The 14,486-nt window shown below is 29.7% G+C and overlaps 1 long non-coding RNA gene across 1 annotated transcript in view; it reads left to right on the plus strand.

The window, feature by feature from the left end:
- The first annotated feature begins 825 nt into the window (after positions 1–825).
- The window catches only part of LOC147801928 (uncharacterized), a 107,935-nt gene continuing 94,274 nt past the window's right edge, over positions 826–14,486 (plus strand). Inside the window, exons 1-2 of the long non-coding RNA XR_015430296.1 lie at positions 826–2,658; positions 7,782–7,872. This is a non-coding gene — a long non-coding RNA (uncharacterized LOC147801928). The remainder of the gene's footprint in view (positions 2,659–7,781; positions 7,873–14,486) is intronic.

A 14,486-nucleotide genomic window follows, 5' to 3' on the forward strand; every position in this document is an offset into this window, starting at 1 on the left:
TAGTATAGTATAGTATAGTATAGTATAGTATAGTATAGTATAGTATAGTATAGTATAGTATAGTATAGTATAGTATAGTATAGTATAGTATAGTATAGTATAGTATAGTATAGTATAGTATAGTATAGTATAGTATAGTATAGTATAGTATAGTATAGTATAGTATAGTATAGTATAGTATAGTATAGTATAGTATAGTATAGTATAGTATAGTATAGTATAGTATAGTATAGTATAGTATAGTATAGTATAGTATAGTATAGTATAGTATAGTATAGTATAGTATAGTATAGTATAGTATAGTATAGTATAGTATAGTATAGTATAGTATAGTATAGTATAGTATAGTATAGTATAGTATAGTATAGTATAGTATAGTATAGTATAGTATAGTATAGTATAGTATAGTATAGTATAGTATAGTATAGTATAGTATAGTATAGTATAGTATAGTATAGTATAGTATAGTATAGTATAGTATAGTATAGTATAGTATAGTATAGTATAGTATAGTATAGTATAGTATAGTATAGTATAGTATAGTATAGTATAGTATAGTATAGTATAGTATAGTATAGTATAGTATAGTATAGTATAGTATAGTATAGTATAGTATAGTATAGTATAGTATAGTATAGTATAGTATAGTATAGTATAGTATAGTATAGTATAGTATAGTATAGTATAGTATAGTATAGTATAGTATAGTATAGTATAGTATAGTATAGTATAGTATAGTATAGTATAGTATAGTATAGTTTTTGTTATAGTATAGTTTTTGTTATAGTATAGTTTTTGTTATAGTATTCTGTTTTTTTTTTTTCAATACATGATCCGTTTTTATTTCCATATGTATTCTGATCCATTTCCGGCTTCATTTCCAAATTTTATTTTCCAACTTTTAATTTTCAATGTACGTTTCAAATTTTTTCTTTCGATGTGTATTTCGCTTTATTTTCTTTCAATTTGTGTTTTAATATTTTTGTTTCACTGTGTGTTTAAATTTTTCTGCTTTCAATGTTTGGCCCAATTTTTATTTTCCAATGTGTGCTTCAAACTTTTTTCCAATGTTTTTTTGTAACAATCCTTTTTTATCCTGTATTTGTGTTCTAATAATTTTTATCCTGTGTTTATGTCCCAAATATTTTCGTCTTATGTTTTTGTTCCATAGTTTTTCGTTCGTTCTTGTTTTGAAATTAGTTTCCTTCAATGTGTGCTTAAAGTGTGATTTGCATTTTTTCAATGTTTTTCTGAAGCTTTTTCCAAGGTGTTTTTCGAATGGTAACCTTTTTGTTCTTGCAATGTGTGAATTCTTCCAATGTTCCTTTGTTTCTTCCAATGTTTATTTTTTTCAATGTATGCTTAAAGTTTGTTTTGCATTTTTTTTACTATTTTCTGTAGCTTTTTCAGTGTGTTTTTCGATGGGTTATACTTTCATTGAAAGAAAACTCACCAATGTTTTATCGCCATATTTTATTTTTTTTAGCTTCCATCTCTGTTTATATGCGTGAATCACTTTGTTTTCGATGCTCCATATTTTCCGCTTTTCAGTTTTTTTTTAGGAAATTTATTTTAAAAATTTGTATTTAATTGTTTTCATTTTTCATATTTTCGTTTTTTGATTAGTCGAGTTTTTTTTTTCACTGGTTATTAATTTACTATTACTTATTCAATTCCAATATGTCTTTTCATTTCAGATGAAAGCTCTTGTTTTTTCAATGTGTATTTGTTTTTTTGCCCATGTTTTTTATTGTTTTTTTTCTCAATGTTTTTCTTCCTTCTGAGTTTTTTTAGCTTCTTGAATGAGTGTTTTGTTTCTCCAAATAGTGTATCACATTTTTTCCAATGTTTCATATATTTTTTCCATTGTGTACTCTAGTTGATTTTGATTGGTAAAATTTGTGTGTGTGTGCATCTGATCAAATCCATTTGAATTTATAGACCCAACAACATGTTTCGCATTACCCTTCCTTGCTTACGTTTGATTTGAATTTTTCACAGGTTTAGCTTTTTTTTTAAATAATTTTTTCAACCTTTTTATTTTTTTGTACTTCATTTCTCCTTAATTCTTCCTCGTTTTCTGTTTTGTTCCAATTTTTTTATGGTTTCAAATTCTTTTCAGTTTTTTTTTTATGTTTGCAGATTTTTATATGTATTTTAATTTTTTATTTTCTCTTCAAAAATTTTTTTCTAATGTATCTGATAGATTTTTCTAGAATTTTTCTTTTAAAGTTCTGCTTTTTTCAGGTTCTTATCCGATGTAAATTAGTTTTTCACCCCATGTATGTTTTAGTTTTTTTTCTCCTCTCTGTGCAACTTGAGTGATTATTTTCAGTCGTTATTCTTGTACTGTGTTTCAATTGCTTTTAATGTCGTAAACGTTTACTTTTTCCAATTTTAATTTTTCTATGTTTTTTTTTGAACTTTAAATTGTTTGATATTAATCCTCTCTCTAGTTTATTATAATCCAATGTTACTAAGCTTTGTAGGTTAATTTCTGCTCAAATAGTCTGACAAATCGGGAATAACCTGACAAAGTGAGATGTTTGATGTTTGGAATCTGCCGGACTGAGAGGAATCCATTTTCTTTTAAATTGCCTGCTATGAAATGATGAAGCTAAAAAGAAGGCTGATTTTTTGATAATTGAATCTTCAGCTGTAAGTACAGTTTAATTTTTAATCTATTATGTCAACTATTTCAAATCTTGCTTTTAATTTTAAATACGATCACAAATTTCACGCTACAGGTTTTTTGATGCACTTATATAGATTTTAAAGCTAAAAATTAATCCAAAAAAATTAATTATATATTTTGCAGTGCGAAAAAAAAAGAAACGAGTCACCCCTAATCTTTACGTTCTGAGACTCAGTCTTAATACGAACCATTAGGGAAACCATTGGGAAAACGAGGGGCAAATTAATTAGCGTAGACGATATTTTAAGTTAGGAAATTAGACACAAAAACGTACTTTCTCTGAAAAAATGTATGGTTTTCTCGACGGATTCAGAATTCTGGCACCCAAGATATAGGAGGAAGGCGCAATTTGGGAAATTTGCTCCCCATAGTTTGGCCAGGAAAACTCTTCAAAGGTTTGACCTCTTCATATTAGTTTTACTTTTTGCGTATTTCAACATATCGCCAGATTTTTTTAAGCAAAATGAAACATTTTTACCCACATTTATAAATTTCGTTTATCCAAGGATAATTCTGTGCAAAAATATTATTTTTAAAGATTTGTTATTTTTTATTGTTCTATTTAAAAATAGTCTGAAGTTTTTGAACTGTAGGATATACAAGTCCTTATTTAAAAAAAAAACAATTTTGCATTGTAAAATACAAAATTTGTGCGAAATTGGTCAAATAATTCCTGAGAAATCTTATTTAAAAAAAATCGTATATAAAAATTCGATTTTTCAGGTTGTATTCGACCGATTTTACTGTAATTTTGTATCGAATCACTGTAATTTGATTCGCTAATTTGATTTCGTAAATTGAAGTCACTGCAATTTTGTAATTGACCGATTTCACTGTAACATGGAAAATTTGCCATGTAAAATTAAATTACATGGTGTAAAAAGTTGTATGCCTTATAGTTCAAAATTCTTTCAACTAGGATAATAAAAAATAATAATTGTTTACTCAAAGTTAATTTTCGCATGAAACTATCTTTAGGTAACCAAATTTTATAATTGTGAAAAATTTTCTCATTTCGCTTAAAAAGTTCCCGAAATATGGGGAAATATGCTAAAATTAATATTTAGGGGTCCAAACTTCGGATTGCTGTCCTGATCAAACTATGGGGACCCTATTTCCAAGATTGAGTGTCATAAATCTAAATCCGTATTTTATTTTTAAAAAAATCGACTTTCATTGAAGAAAATTGTAAAATTAGCATTAAGAGGCTCGTACCATCAACCGCTTTTCTGACCAAGCAATTGCGGCCATAATGCGGTTACTGTTTTTATTTTAAGGGTGAGGAATCTAAATCCGTAAAAAAGGTATGATTATTAAGAGAAAGTATATTTTTGTTTCGGATTTAGCAGTTTAAAATATCGTCAGCATTAGTCAGCCTATTTGATATCACTCCATCGAATCATTAAGATAATCCTAGAATGTGAAGATCCGATTAGTTGTTTGGGTGGAAAGTTTATTTTTTGCGCACCATACACACAATATTTTATGCAACTTTCTTAATAGAAAAATAAACACTTTTATTATAGTTTCTTCAAAATTATGAAGTACCCTTATAGGGAGATTTCGCACTTTTAAGTTAGCTTTCGTTCGCTCCTGTAAATAAGATTGAAGCATTCGCGCATGCTCGTATTTATTTCATATGATACCTATCTTTATGTTGGCATGATTTAAGTCTTGTTGGCTTGACAGAGCTGCAAGCACGCTGTTTATAGCTGTTAAATGTTATCTGTTTAAGCCTGTCTTCGAACTAAAAGCGTGAACCTAGAATGAGAATATGAAGAAATACATTGATAAAATTTAGAAATGAATCCTGTATTCTCACAACCATTGGTTCATTCAATAAAAATATAATTTTATTGGTTTTTGTTTATGGTAAAAAATTATGCTTGTCTAATTGCATTAATTCCACAAGGATCTAGATATATTTTCGCTATTTCAAAATTATATTTATTTTAAGTATGTAATTTAATTAAAATAAATTTAATAAGCAATAGAATTATAATATTTTTTAAATATTAATAATAAGCGGCATTATTCATCGCCGAATTATTCATCAAAATCTATAATTTACCAAATTTTTCTGCTCACAGATCCAAAGTTTTACGTTGAGCAAAGCATCTTGAGTCGTATGCTACAGCTTTAAAGAAATAGTGTGCGGAGGGGTGGCGTAAAAATGAAGAGAAGCGTTTGTATAAAAGGAGTTTATTTGCGTTTCCCTTTCGGGTGTAGAGCGTAGACTATAATGGCGTACAAACATAGACAGCTTGCCAAGTTGGCGTATTTACAGTGTGCCAAGGGGAGATGCTCGAACGCCAAGAGCGTAACTTACAAATACGGAACAAATAGTGTATAGTTTGTCTAAAGTAAGAACTCCCTTAGCCATTCGTCTGAACTTGTGGCGGTGACTATGGTGACGAGGTATAACTATGTCAAGTAGTGGTGTGTGGACATTGTTTAGGACAGGTTATGGCTTAAATCGGTGAGAGAAAGCGATAATCTTTTTGTTTCGGTCTAATGTGTTATCGCTAGAGGGAAGAGGAGCTACCCTCCCTGAAATGAGCTATTCTTGTTTCCATTAGCAGCAGAACGCCTCAGACTTTATGGTGGGGGAGTTCTTACCTTATACAAACTATACATCCATTGTAAATATTTCTTTTGAATTTGTGGTCAAAGTTTAAATGATATTCCACTACGTTAGCGTTTTTAACAAATGGATTTTTGCAAAATCTTATTTTCACTTACGTAAGTTTTATATTTTTCATGGGCTCATGCGCATTTCAACAGAACTGACGCATGCGGACTAGAAAAGTGCAACGCACAAAAGAGAGCGTTACATTTATAGCCATTTTGCCATTTTGCGAATAAAATATCAAATTTCACCAAATTTTTAGAACAAGAGAACATGTTACACATATCGACAACTGGAACTTTCATTGAAAAGGAAATTCCATACAAACCTGAGCGTAAGCTTGCCTTTACATGGCTATATTGAATAAGAAATTGCTAGAGAAAGAAGAACCATTAAGCAATGCTACTTATGTTTGATTATTTATTCAATTTCTACTAATTAGTTCACACTCTCACTATATATTGTTCAAATTTGTCAATAAAATACTTTTTATTCGTCCACTCAAGTTTTCTTTAAACTTGTAGTGGACTTGACAGCTTTTTCAAATATTAATTCATTCATTAAATAGGAATCATCGAAATGGAATTTTCTGATGGATTAGTTATTGTTTTAAATTTTAGTATAAGCGATTCAGTTTACTAGCCCTTGATTCCCACATTGGATCTGAATGAGACTGGATCATTCCATTTATTTCAAAGGTGGGGAAAGTAGAATTTACTGCGCATGCGTCGGAATTTACTTTCATACGTAGTATTTTCAATAATATGTATGGCAAGTATTGTTTGACTTAAAATAGGGGTGTGGTATTTTTCGTAGTATTTTTTTAAAGTGTTGTACTTATGCTTTTTTTTAAATAAATTTTTATATCTGTTACCGACAAAGTATGATATCCGGCATTATTTATAATGCCTAAAACTAGCCAGCAAAGTATGAAATGATTTATATTTCACACATTGCCTAGGCATTATATATAATGTCAAATGTTATTCAGGCAAAGTATGAAATAAACGTCCTGATGAGGTTATTATGTGAATGATGTGCTTGTTACTGTGAATGACCGAAAACGGAGGTTGTTGACTTTCACCGGTGAATGTTGACAATCACATAGTCGCTTTGGTGAATGTCCGAAATATTTATTGCATCCAATTTGATATTAATTTATTCGTGGATATAATTACAATCATTCGATATTTTAATACTTACTGACGATAGATTAGAAGAAACATCAGTGTAGGGTATACCGGGCAAATGTATACCGGGCAGTGGCCCTTGACCTTAAAAAAAACATCAGTGTAGGGTATACCGGGCAAATGTACACCGGGCAGGGCAATTCTATACTATGATTAATCTTTCTAGATTTTACTTAGATTTTCTTACCTCAACTTCATGAAAATACATAAAGAGATACAAAAAATATTTCAGACACTATATGAAATCAGTTATGATTTTAAAAAAATGTAATCAGAGTGTAAAAAATATTATCTTTAAAAACATCCGATTAATTTAAAACTTATTAGAAATGTATAAGTTAATGTATATATAAATCCAAATTGGTAAATGGCGCCATAGTTTTAATTTTAAAAATCTGCTTGCAGAAAGAATAGGAGCTTATGTGTCTTCAAAGAAAATATTGCAATCGGATTCACTGTATAGTTCCTGCGCCGAAATGATGCGCAGTAAATTCTACTTTCCCCACCTTTGAAATAAATGGAATGATCCAGTCTCATTCAGATCCAATGTGGGAATCAAGGGCTACTATTCAGTTTTTCATATATTTTGAAAATAACATCAGGGATAATTTCTAACTTATAGCTCTATTTGAACAGTTTATTGCGCACATTTAAATATTTAATTTATTTATATTCACTGTGTCAGATAAATTCAATAAAGAACATTACGTGTCACCAAATTTATACTTTTATAGTTGTCTGATATCACTTTTCCGATTCCTACTTATTAGTACACACTCTCCCTACATATATATATTTATATATCTTGCTCAAATCATTAATAAAATACTTTTTAATCATCCATTCAGGTTCAAATACATTTTTTGTAGTGGAAGCCACTTCATGTTAATTCAGTTTTTTAAATATTAATTAATTAAATGTAATTAATAAATTTTAGTGTTATGGGAGAAAAAAATTGTAATTATATAATAAAGTAACTAAAATAAAATAAAAATTTGTTATATTGCATTAATTGACTTTAATTTTTTTACATAACTTGTTTTTAATGTTCAGATCGTGTTTTAAAAATAATCTAGCAAGTCTAATTAAAACATATTAAAATCTTTAGTCGTTTCTTTTATGTTACTCACTTGTTTGCCTGTTCCGATGATCTTTAGCATCATGCACACATTTATTTTGTGGAGAAAAAATGTTGTGAGTTGTGATAATTTTATGATTTAAAATGCTCATTAAAACATTGCTTATGATTATTTTTTTTTCTTTGCAGTGTATGCAGGAAAAGATGTGGCTTTCGTTTGCAAGATAGGACAGAGTTATGACGTTAATTGAGCAGTATGCATTGTTGCAACATGGTTCTGGTAAGAATTTTATTTTCTTTTTCTATAAAATAAGATTTTCACGCGTTATGACCCCAAAACAAAATGTTTTAACTTTTACCTTTTAGTTTTTATTGTAATTCCAGTAGAGGTATTTTTTATGCTTCTTTAAAAACTTTTGGAGCAAATTGTCAACATCGCTAAAACATTTTCTTCTCTAAACTGCCAATTTCAACAGACAAACACTTTGTCTTTAACTTCTACTCCAATAAACTTAAATTTTGATAAACATAATCTTTTTTTTAATTTTCATTAATTTAAAGAGAAATGACTCGAGCAGTTATTAAAAAAAAGTACTGAGAAAATCGCGTTGATTTTATGACGCTTCTCGAGTGATATGATCTGTAAATATTTTCTAAAAGTATTCGAATCAATATTTTCTCTCGTTAAATTCACGAAAAGTGTCTACTGATTGCTAGGAAACATAACAATTTTCATAGCAAACATACAAATATTTTCTTGATAGTTTATAAAATAAGTTTTAAATTACAGTAAATGTTGTAAGAAATTGTTAGTCCCCAGAAATTTTTATTTACCCTACTGCTAAAAAAATTCTGGACAAATAACTGAAAATTTGAATTTAATATCTTTATGTTATCCTTATTTAGAAAATCAGTACTTCAATAAATACTTTCGTTAATCTCACCACAAAAATAATGATAATAATACAATGCATATTATAAGTTATATTAATATACAAGTTTTAGAGCTTTATTGACAAAAGTAACCACAATATCAGTTTAGCCTTCAAACATAAGTTCTTTGTGTGACAAAATAATCCTTATAAGTTATTCGCTTTAAATTTGTCAAAGGAAAATGTTTTGAATTGATAAACTTTAAATATAATTTGACCTAGAAACAAGTTCATTTTTATCACTCTTAAGCTTTTCGTTTAACCTAACCGTCAAAAAAATATGGCTCAGGCAAGTTAATACGAATCTCTGTCTTGGAAACCGCAAGTTTGAAATTTTCCTCTAAACAAGTTTTAGCATATTTCTGTTTAAAAAAACAACAACATCAGTTTGAACTTTACCTCCAAACGCTAGCATAGTGTAGGGAATTACTAGTACATTCTAATGCAAATTAAAAATATTGTTAAAGAGTATGGCATGGCAAAAATAAGCTATAAATAATTGCTGTTCTTGCAACCTTAAATTCGAATTTTGCCTTCAAACATTAGTAGTAAGCCACCAGAATCTTTCCATAAATCAAAATGCTCGCTCTTATGCATTCGTTAGATCACTTGCTCAAGTGTAGTTGTTACTTTGAATGACAGAAATTGGTTGACTTCCACCGGTGAATGTTGACATTCACAATGTCCAAAATGTATACTAGGTCTAGTTAAGTGCCACTGCTCGGTATGCATTTTACCGGCACTCCGAATACTGGTGTTTCTCCCAATCTAACCTCAGCAGATATTAAAACATCGAATAAATATAATAATATCAACGAATAAATTAATATCAAATCAGATATAACAAATATTTCAGACATTCACCAAAGCGACTATGTGATTGTTGACATTCACCGGTAAAATAGAAATTCTATTGATTTAGGTCATGCACGGTAACATAGCTAAGACGAAAATTGGTTTTGCTTATTTTATGATTTACATAACATGCCTTTCAAAAATGGTCAAAAACAAGTTTTAATTACTCTTTGACTCAAAAACCACAATATTGAATGAGACCACAAAATGTTACTTTCTTGCGGAAAGAAATTTTGATACTCCAGAGAAACCCACCAAAAGAAGTTTGCCACGACAGCTAATATTTGATGAAGATTTGAACGAACGTTATCCTACTCGAAACGTTAACAAGAAATAACCTACCCTAATTTCTCGTCTACGAAAAAGAAAATTGTTGCAGTTTTTTATTGACTTAGAAACCACAAGTTTTGATTTTTTTCCGAACGTTAGATAATTGTAGAAAATAGTTACAGTTCAGAAATAACAATTTTAAAAACCAAAAACTAAGCATTTGAATTTTGCTTCTAAAAGTCCACTACAGATAGTTATTGCGATAGACACCCTACCGAAAAAAGTGTGGACCAAAACTACCTTTTGCTAATTTTTAATAAATCTAATAAGTTTTTTAATCGGAATTTCGAATTTTACAATGAAATCTATGTTTATAAAAGAAATGTGAGGCCCTAATTTTTTCTCTAGCTATCCCGTCAAAAAATTATGATAATGACTTATACAGCAAATTTTATTTTACAAACCACGAGTTTTACCTTAAAATTTAAGCAAAAATGTAGGAAATTTTAAACCTACCAAAAATTTTCGTTAGCCTACCAACTGAAAAGTAATAGTCAAAACAGATTTTAACTAATCTTTGTCAAAAATCTTCTAGTTTGAATTTTTCCATCGAAATTCGGCTTTGAATGAGCCTCTTCGTTTTAAACACTAAAATCATTTGAAATAAAATTCACAATAAAAAAAAAATTGATAAAGTTCACTGTCAAAAATTAAAGGAAATAATATGAGTTACTAACTCAAAAATAATTTATTTTTTAAATTTGAAAAGGACAAATTTTTATCTTATTCAGAATTCTGAGTTGAGCTCTGGTAATTAAAATATAATAAGTATCGAAATCATTTACAATGAGTGAAAAAAATGTGTCGGTCAGAAATTTATTTTTCAAACACAAATTTTTAAGAAATATTTTACCAAATTCTTTCCGTGTACAAATATTAATGTTGAAAAACTTTGTAGCGTAACTACCACTGCAATTATTCAACTCTCATTCATTAGTATATAAACATGTTTTGAGATTTTCGTTAACGTACTCCTCGCATAGGCCAACCGGCCTGTGTCAGGGTTAGGGAACTGCCCTTGCATCAGAAAGGTTTTGGGTACGAATCCCGGGCAAGGCCTTTCCTTCTCTGTACTATCTGTCCTTACTGTGGACAACGTTGGCTCACCTAATGTGGTGCCCTTGAAATAGTGACCCACAAGTCTGCCCTTCAGATGCCTGAATGAGGTAAGTCATTCTCCAAGTGGGCATTGGAGGAAAAAAGAAACTCATCGCATTGAAGACCTCCGGACGTGAACTTAACACGCCTATCTTGTCAGCAACGATCTAAACACGCCTGCTTGGAACAACACGTCTACCTCTCACTGAAACGATTTGAATGAACAGTCAAAGTTGACAATGAACAGTTCACTTTTTATTTGTGATTGCGACATTATCCTCCTCGCTCTGTTGCTGCTCAGTCTCGATCACACGCAACGGGGATCCGTACACACTACTAATAGCAAGAGAGGAGCAATCCCGCACACACCAGTAATCTTATTACAGCTCTTACAATCAGCGCTCAAAATCTTGTGATCTTAATACAGTTCTTCTGGCCTCTCATAAAAACTGCAATAAATCATATAGTGATATCCATTCATCGAATTGTATGACAAATAAAATTCTGGTTGGGGAGTATTGTAGCGTAGCTACCACTACAATTATTCATACCAATTTACTGGTATAGAACTGTGCTTCCCAACCTTTTGTTTCAGTGCTATCACCAAGGTTAGGTCAACGTTTGATAATTATTACCACGGGAAGGAGGGAGCGAACGTTGTGTGTTATATTTTAGATGGTTTTGATTTAATAATTTTAATTTACTTGCTTTTAAACATCCTTCAAAACAACTACATTTGCGGTATGGGTGTGGCATAGGTGACTGATCTTAGTTTTGAGTTTAATACAGATTAGTTTGATCTCACCGCCTAGTCAACCTTAAGTTCACAGAAAGTCACACTAATCTGAGAGAAATACACAATAAAAAAGTGGAAGCAATTTTATGTTCCATATGGGGAGTACTATTTGATCCACGGACAGGAGGTTGCGAACGAAAACCGAGCTTATATTTGGAAGCAAAACTAACTAAAATTTGTCTCAGCTATAATTTTTAAAGTGTTTAATATAACAAAACAATTGATCAGGTATAGCTAATTAACCACAGTAGACCCTTAATCAAGTCTATCTGCAGCACCCCCTGTTAACCCACATGACGGATCATGTGATATGAAAAAATCCGTCATCTTTCTATTCATATAAATAAAAATTAATCGTAAAATGAAAAAACTCATTAATGCATATTAAAATATAAGAAAATATAGAAAACTAACCATTACGGGAACAGCACCAAAATCCCCATTAAAATATCAATTAAATCCCGATAATGAATTAATTTATATATTGATTTCTAAACGAGTTTGAGCAATTGCAGCTAATCCAAATATATCTAATTAGAATGTCTAATTAGTTTTAGTTCATAAAACAGTTACAATCTTAGGAAACTTTCTTTTTCCTCCCGAAACGATAAATGATAAAAAACACAATTGTTTCATTATCAGCATTTATTTAAAATAAATAAAACAGTCTTAAGCACCGTAATTTATTAATTTATGTAGGTATTTAGGTCGTAGATTCGATTCCCACCAGCCTATGACTCCCCATGTAGTAAATGGTGACTGATGCATTTTAAATCTGTCGATCACAATATCCTTAATATTCCCATAACAAATCATACCTCTGGGAGTACTGATCCAGGAGTTTCCTTGTCTTCTGGATTGGTTCAAAATTATAAGTGTTCGGATTTTATTACAAAATTATTAGTAGTCGTAGACCCAAAAATTGGGTCGGCTGTTCAACAATGGTTATCAAATATATTAACATGGTGCGTAGCATTTTTAAAAAGTGCTTAAATGTGCTTTTTTTACTTTAGTATTTTAAAATCCCTTATAGCTGCCTTTTTCATAGGGTGTTTTCAAAAATTTCTTAATTTTCCCTCTTCGAAAATGCGATTTTTTCTTCTTTACCATGTCGATTTTCGCAACTTATTATGCAAAAGCATGGTTTTCCAATTCATTCAACCACAATCCATCTCGGCGTACTGTCTGTCCGTAGCGTATGAAAGCGGCAATTATTTTATATGTTTGGTGGTTACTTATGTAGGTTACCAAAAATTATAATGGTTCATGATGGAATTATTGATGGTTACCGTCAAGATTATGTGGGTCCATCAATAGAAAACCATCAAAAACTTTGACTTTTGTATTCTCCGATTAGCAAACTGACCCCAAAAATTGCTTATTTAAATTAGAGAATAAATTATTTATTTCATGCCTACTATAGAAGACGGAAAATTTTAAAGTTCTAGGAAGAAATTCTTGAATATTAAAATAAAAAATTAATAGAATGCTAGTTTTAAACTGTTATTCTTTCTGAGTTCTTACCATAATTAGTTTATAGTAGCGGTTTGCGCGAAGTGTCCCTTGCACAGTAGATTGACCAATGAAAGGCAGATTGACCTTTGCCCAAGTATTTAGACAGGCATGCTGACATTAATCGTAGTAATTTTTATATAAAATTAATGCGAACACCACTGAATTATTTTTAACAATTATCTTAGAATTATGTTTGCGCAAAATTAAATACTTTTAACTACTAGATTTCATTTAAAATTAAAAAATTAAAAACTAATTTTAAAAAATATTCCTTTATTAAAATAAAGTACAGATCAATCGAAATAACTAAAACCCATAGGATGTTTTTAATTGCTTTACATAATAAAAATTTTCCATATAATTTTAACAATAAAAAAACTTTACTCTTTATAAAATTAAACTTAAAATGAATATGTTAGTAAGCAAAAGTAAATGCGTGTTAAATTCTTTAATTTACCTAGGATAGTTTTTAGGGCTTAAAATTATTAATTTTAGAACCAAATCATTGTAGTGCAAAATAAGTCTCAAAATTTAGTGAAAAATATATTTCAATTTTAAGATATTTTTATTAAGTAAATTATAAGAGGTTTTACATCGCTTAAATATTTTTAAAGAAATTTCTAAGCTACAAATAATTTAAACGGAATCTATTTTTGTGAGTTGTAATAGTATTATGTTAAAATTTTAGAATTTTTGACACCATGTGCTCTCTTAAAATGAAAGAGTGATTTCCCCTACTCAAAAAAGAGTAAAAAATTTTTTAACTCAACTTGAGTGAAATACGCTTTTATTTGAGCGATATTCTTGCTTTGCGTTCACTCAAACTTGAATGCTTTCTTTGAATTGCTTTTCACCAAGTTAAATTGCGTCCTTTGATAACAATTTGCAGTTGAAAAAGATCTCTCCTTTTCCTGTGTACTGCTATTTAAGCGTAAACTAATGGTGTGAAGGAAAAAAAAACTTTTGCAAGAAATATTTCTTACATTTTGTTTATATCACCGTGATTATTTGGGTAAAAGAAATGACTGAGATTTGTATTCAAAATTTAATTACAGACTGTATTTTTGTCTTATCAGTTATTGATTATGAATATCAAATAGCCGAGAGGTGGAATTAAGCAGGTTTCAGGCACCAGGCTATACCTGAATATCATTTGAGACACATACCTAAGGAGCGAGCATTCAAGTCACATAATCGTCGTGCTCCTCAATAAAAATTAGGGAAAATCTTCCGAAGTAAATCAGTAAAATGCTTCATTATAGGGAATAAAGGAAATCATTGTACTAATTGGTCAAGGGAAATTTAGCTTTCTCACGAGTTATCAAAGGGAAAAATGTCAAGGTTAATTAATGCATACTTGAACTAAAA

Source organism: Parasteatoda tepidariorum, chromosome 11 (genome assembly GCF_982258835.1).
Source record: "Parasteatoda tepidariorum strain Cologne lab strain chromosome 11, Ptep-v5.0, whole genome shotgun sequence".
NCBI classification, from domain to species: domain Eukaryota; kingdom Metazoa; phylum Arthropoda; class Arachnida; order Araneae; family Theridiidae; genus Parasteatoda; species Parasteatoda tepidariorum.